The 7,010-nt window shown below is 44.5% G+C and overlaps 1 pseudogene; it reads right to left on the bottom strand.

The window, feature by feature from the left end:
* Positions 1-961: 961 nt before the first annotated feature.
* LOC119455722 (acetylgalactosaminyl-O-glycosyl-glycoprotein beta-1,3-N-acetylglucosaminyltransferase-like) lies at positions 962-5,323 on the bottom strand (annotated as a pseudogene).
* Between the last annotated feature and the right edge of the window lie 1,687 nt (positions 5,324-7,010).

Genomic DNA, 7,010 nt, shown 5'->3' with positions numbered 1-7,010 from the left:
CTTAGCTTTAACTTGAATTGAGTACCCAGGTTCAAATCCCGCCTCGCCAAGAAAGTGATGAGGGGTTATATGGGTCCCATCACGGGGGATGATGGTTCGACGAATATGAATAAGGTGCTAAAGAGCGATTAGGGCTTATCATGGTCGGATCAATTCTGATAAGGGTAGTAAGCACCGATAAGGTTGATAAGGCCAGGATCGAGTCCGATAAGGTTGATAACAACAGATAAGGGTTGATAAGGGTCGGATGTAGTCCGATAAGGTTGATAACGACCGATAAGAGTTGATAAGGGCTCATAATGGTTGAATCAAGTTTTATATAATTGGTAATGACACCGGGCTGCGTGTAGATGAGCAAATGGCACAATGCTTACGCATACTTAGACAACTGCCAGAGGAGTTCTTGCGTGAATTTTTTTTTTTTTTTTTTACTGTCAAGTATCTGCAAAATACTTCAAATGTCGGGTGAAAGACACAGACGTTGTCACAGACGAACTTATTCTATTCCATGATTGTAAACACCCCCTCGTAACGCTTCATTGTCCGTAACACATGTTTTCAGCTTGCAACTTTTAAGTGCAATTGTTGTAGCATTGTAAATGGATGCTGTGAGAACGGATCCTTCTGCTGCGTCTTGTCGTTATAAGCTGACGCATCGTTGCTAAATTCACAACCATGCGTTACGCTTTGGCGCGAAAAATCGCTATTTTGTCGAACTGTAGCGCTAAGCCATGGACAATCTCTAGTCAAAGAACTGGTGCCTCGATAACTATTGGCCGTGCCTCGCTGTCCACAGCGTGGCAGTAGCACACGTGAACAGTAAAAAAGAGACGGTGACACTTGTACTCTATCCGCTTCATGGCGTACCACAGTTTGTTAATTTTTCCGAGGTCACATGATGGCCGTAGATGGCCCTCTTGTATTCACACAGTGTCGACAATTTGTTGTTGTTCCGGCGAGATGCGTTCTGTCGATTCCAGCGCGCTCCGCGCACATTCCGGTAATGTAGACGTCTTCCATGCTAACGGGCTCCACGTGGCCTGTAGCTCTGTACAGCAGATCCACCGCGTGGCCACCGATAACGTACATGGTGCCGTGTATCTAGTCCGGAAACACGTCAGCCGGCAACTCTTCGTAAGGCACGTGCCACTTGTCCAGTGGGTCCCGCGAGGGGATGTGTTTGTGTAAAAGTTCGCCGTAGATGGCGTCCTCTGGCTGCCCGTGCACGATTCGGTAAATGTTGGCCAGGTTCGAGAAGCAGTCGTCGTCGATCTTTACCACGAATCGGGCCTGCGGGCAATGAAGGTACGCCCAGCGAAGCAGCATGACCGACTTGAGGGACTAGTTTCGGTATGTGTCCGAGAAGTCCTCTTGCACGACATCTCCGTGCCTTAACGACTCCAACTCCAGGGCGCTTTGCAGTTTGGCGGTACTGAGCTTGCCGAAGAGCAACAGCACCCTGTTTCCAGAAGACCTCCTCACGTCTTTGGCCCACGTGCATCGTATGACGTTGCGTGTGTCTACGTATTCGGGTGCCGACAAGACCAGGAAAAGGTAGTCGACCGGCGCCTCTGTCGGACATACATTTCTGGGGTTTATCAGGTAGTCGTTCTGCTTGTTGTGCATCCGCTCTGCTGGTAAGCTTATCCCGGCTATATCTGTATCCGGGAACCATCTCAAAGGCGTGTCGCTCTCTATTGAGTTGGCCAACAGTGTGAGCAAAACGCAAACGAATGCGTAGGTGAAATGCATCAGCAAGAGCACAAAGACCACTGTCTTCAGACGATGACGCAGCCGTCTTCCAGGCAGAAACGGGATAACCTGTAAAGGAACATGGAAATTGGCATTAAATTCACATTTCTTTTATGCGATAAGAAGGACCGTTATACCACTTGTTATAATGCTGCACATTTTTATAATCCAAAACAAGCTAGTAACGGCAAAGTAATAATGCTTGGTGAGGGTGGGTGCTAGTCTATACAACATACGTACATTGTCCCGCGAAGTTGGCGTCACATTTTCGCTCTAGCACGATAATTTATGCCCTGAATAGTATGTCCAGAAATAACGTGATCAGTGCCTCGATCTTGTAGCGATGCCTTTTCCGACGCAAAGCGACGCTCCGCCTGCGTTCGTGACCTGCGGTTGATGAGAGCGGCACAGAATCGAGTGGAAGGCATCGCTACAAAATCGCGGACCAGGAGACGTCATTTTCATGCTGATGTCACGCTTTGATGCTTTCTGTAAAACCAGTTCAGAAAGAAAAATGAAAAAAAATTAAACGCGGGGAAAAATTACTTTTCGGTCAATGCCCGCGAAAGTGTTTCTACGACGACTTAAAGTAATTTTTTTTTTACTAGCCTGTCGCAGATAGCACAATTCTAGTCCTTGAGCTGGTCTAGTCGAAGAGGCGGACATTACTTGCGCGACAAGTCTAAATGCATAATCGACTAATTAAAAATCGCGAATTACGTTTATAACTAATTACTTATGGCACATACTGCAATTTATAAATGGCAGCCGGTGAGACTGCCAAGGCATATCCACTTGAAAATAATTCTGTGGATGACATCATTTACAAGATATGCGTCATGAAACTTGCGGTAAAAAAGCACTATCCTGCCACTAACCTTTTCCTTTTTTCTGTTTTTATCAGAACGCCATTTTATGCATTGCATCAGAAAAGTAACAGGACCACCAATAAGTTTCTTCGCAAAGTCCGGGCAACCATATCTTGCAACTGGTGTGTTATCCTGAGAATTCAATCCAACTGGATCCGCCTTGCGAACTCTCCCCGGCTCCAATTTGTAAATTGGAATATATATCTAGCCCAATCCAGCTGAAGAATTCGAATTGTGCCGTCTACTACGGGTGATTTTTAAAGGTTATTTAATATCTTCGCCTAAACACCCAAGTGTATAAGCACGAAGGCAGTCCTTGTTTCCGTTGGCAAACACGGCACGACGAAAGCACAGCATGGCCCGAACTTGGTTCAGTGGGTGTGACGTCACAGCCCGTAGTGCCCAGTGGTCGTATTTCGAAACGATCCACTTCATCGTCGATTTCGCACTTCGTCGTTGGCTCGGTCGTGGATTGGACGCCGCCGTTATAGCTGCGATCGGCCTCTCAGTGCAATGCTGGTTTAGAACAATGGCAAATGAGAGGGAAAGTGACAAAATGCTGGCCCATGGCTGTGATTTGGTAGCGATGCCTACCGCTCGATTCTCTGCCATTCTTATCATCCACCACTAATTTATCAGCCCCTTTGCCCTTTCCTGCACAAAGCGGGCTACCCTCTACCATACCACAAGGCCATGCCAAAATATCCCCAATAACTCCCCTAACCGAAACGAAACGCACGAGCAGTGGCAGATGGTGCTGACCAGCTCGGCACTGGAGGATCAGCGAAAGCTAATCTCCAGAGCCGAAAGTGCTGCCACCGCCGCTGGAGCCCTAGACTGAAGGCTCCACCCACCACGGAGATCGACGCTTCTCCGTGCCTCATCAAAATTAAAGTTTTGTCTCTCGCTCTATCATCCACCACTTACAGCCGGCTAATCCCGTTGATAACGCGGGCGGATCGCCGCTGTGACCCCTGAAGAAGCACGAAAAGCGTGAAAAGGAATAGCATAAAAAAAGGCATCGCTACAAATTCGCGACCCGGCACAGTCGCGTTTTCTAAGGATTCATTTTATTTTTCACAATTTTCGCCATTTCGTGAAGGCTCAAAAGATGCAACGCCGCTGATATCACTAGGGTCTACCGTTCGGCACCGCGGATGATAAAAGAAGAATGGAAAGTGAAATAAAATAGAGCATTGCGAAATACGGGCCAGGGCTCCCTTATACGAGATGTCGTAGGGTCTCCAACAGTCATGTTTTAATTGTCCGCACTTGTTAGTAGAGTCGAGCTTTTCGAGAATTGCGAAGTGGAGATTTCCACCGCGGCTTTCCGATCTGTCAGTTCGATTCACTGGAGTGAAGGATTTCCTGCTGCTCTACGTAAGCAGTTCTCGGATCTACGTTTGCTGTTTCTGAGGCAATGAACAGCGTTTCCTGAATGAACGTGTTGGATACCGGCGGTAGCGGCGCTTTCGAAAGCCGCCCCATTTCCCTACTTTTCGAGCAAGCACGGCTCCTAGGTTGTGAGACGTGTCCTTCTGAGTGTTGTATATGCATTTTTTTTAATTCCGGGAATTTTACGCGCCAAAACCACCATAGGTATATGAGGCATGCCACAGTGGGGGACTCCGAAATAACTTAGACCACGTGAGGTTCTTTAATGTGCATCTAAATCTAAGTATAACAGCGTCTTTCCCTTTCGCGCACATTCCTCGAGTGTTGACTTATCTGGAGTACTGGGAAAGCTCTAAAGTGGTGAAAAAAGAAAAAAAAAAAGAAGAAAGACACGATGGAGGATTCACGGAGGAGCGAGAGGTAATAAAGTGATCTATCTATCTATCTATCTATCTATCTATCTATCTATCTATCTATCTATCTATCTATCTATCTATCTATCTATCTATCTATCTATCTATCTATCTATCTATCTATCTATCTATCTATCTATCTATCTATCTATCTATCTATCTATCTATCTATCTATCTATCTATCTATCTATCTATCTATCTATCTATCTATCTATCTATCTATCTATCTATCTATCTATCTATCTATCTGTTAATGGCGATGGTGAACAAGTTAGAAGCAATTTGCCTTGTCGCTATTGTCGATACTTCATTTCACCTGCGAATGAAACGTCAAACCGAACGCTCATAATTATATGACCACGTACTCTAAATATAAGATACCTGTAAGCGTGGCTGATAAAAATAACTAGAAATGCGTATTACATCCACTGATATGATATTAAAAATGATAAAGTTCCACCGTTCATTAAGTCATGCATCTGAAACTAACCATTAATAAAATGGGATGAAGGGAAAGAAAAAAATCATGAAATAAATTTATGAAGGTGGGTAGTTATTAGGGTGAAGCCTTTTTAAGTTTCTGGTTTCATTGTTCTCACCGTATTAACGTTGAAAGATATCGCGTTCAAGATGGACGTAGTTAGTTGTGACGTAGATAAGACTCACCTTTGGCATCAACACTGACTGCATTCTACTGGCGTTTCAGCAGAGTGGCTTGATGACAGTATTTACGGTTCTTATATTCGCTACAATATCTCTTGCATGGCCAGCAGGTGCGACGTCTGTATTCCGGGCTGGCTGAGGGGAGACGTGCGAGTTTTGTGACGTTCTGCAGCTCAGTCCGCCATCGTATTGGGCGAATCGGCAAGCAGCCTGTTATTTTTTTTTAACAAACGCAGTCATACAGCTATATTTTCATTCATATTCAAACGGCTGGATAATTACCGGAAGGCCGCAGCTTTGCGCGTCACGTGGCGGTTTTGATAGGCTCTACGCAGTACACCGTGAAAGGCAATGCACCTCAGCTCGAACGGGGTGTTCTTTTTTTGGATCATACAAAATTTTAGGAAAATCTCGCTTGTTTCAGATAGCGTAATTGTAGTTCTTGAGCTGGATTACCCGTAGCGGCGTACACTACTTGCACAAGAAATCGAAGTGTTCAATTGACTAATTAACCAAAATTCGTTAATTTAATTTTAATTTATTTCTTTAGGGCACGTATGGCAAATTACCAATTACATGTGCCTACATGCGTCTACGTCAACCAGGTCATTCAGTAGCTTTTTTTTCCCCACAGCTTCTGGTATATTTTTCAACAACTATTATTGCGAGTTTTTTTGCAAAGCTAGTCATAAAAAAAGCTAGTTAAGCTAGTCAAGATAAAAAGCTAGCAAGTATAAAAAGCTAGTCAAGGTAAAAGTGCTACATGACTAGAGTGCTAGAAACATTAAAATACAGACTACAAGCTATAGGCTAAATGCAGACTACAAGGCCTTTTTGTGCTTCTTGAGGGTGACTGGCCTGTTTGAACGCCTTTCCCTCTGAGGCGCCGTCCATGTACGTTCTCTCATTCATCCGCGTTCGCGGTTTTCTTCCTCTATCTCTCGCTATCATCTTTGTATCCCCCTGTTTCCTTTCCCCAGCGTAGGGTAACCACGAAACCAGACGCTTTTGTGGTTAACAGCCCTGCCCGCGATATTTTTTTCTCTTTCATGTGTACAGGAGATGAATCCTCGCACGGAACTTTCCCTTCGTAAGAACAGTTTGCTATTGGGCGATCACTTTCGGTAATCCTCATCTGCGTGATAAAAATACGGGCGGAGCTTGCGCAAAAGGCGTCTTCTTTGAATACGAGCCGTGAAAAATTGCTACGAAGCTTCCTGCCCTCTGCTTCAAAAACTGGCACAAGCCGTTTGTCGCGAATTTCATAGCAATGTAGGTGAATAAAACGAAGAGCTGACATTCTTGTCAGCTTTCACTACCATTGATCCCAACTTTCATAAAACGAAAGCTGGTGGTCTGTTCACTGCGACTGCGCCGCCACTTTGGTTGCATGTCGGAATGCAGAGTATATGAATAGCAGCTTGTACTTGATCAGGGGTAAAAGCGAATCACAACTCCATCTTGCGTTTACTCTATAGTCACTCGTGGATTAGAGACAGCTCACGAACCCTGTGTTTTTCTCCCATATCCGACATCATGTACGCAATGATGTCATGTGGAACCACATTTGTCACTGTACGCCCGACGACATTCGTTTCCACCAATTCGCACCTCCCATCAACCGATTTCGTGACAAATTGAAACGCCACAGTGGTCGCATGGCTGTCGAAAAGTTTGATTCCAAGTAATGGTCGATCCCTTGATCACACGAGGCTAAAGTACAAAATACACTATATATAAATAAATAAATAAATAAATAAATAAATAAATAAATAAATAAATAAATAAATAAATAAATAAATAAATAAATAAATAAATAAATAAGTTAATTTCCACTTCAAGGAGTGCAGGGCCAGGAGTAAAAGCTCTAGAGAGCTTGACAAGGCTTCCTAGCCCCTGTACTGTTCAGCAGCTAGG

This window comes from Dermacentor silvarum, chromosome 6 (assembly GCF_013339745.2).
Source record: "Dermacentor silvarum isolate Dsil-2018 chromosome 6, BIME_Dsil_1.4, whole genome shotgun sequence".
NCBI lineage: Eukaryota > Metazoa > Arthropoda > Arachnida > Ixodida > Ixodidae > Dermacentor > Dermacentor silvarum.
The sequence above is the reverse complement of the archived record's forward strand: the minus strand, read 5'-3'. Positions and strand labels throughout refer to the sequence as shown.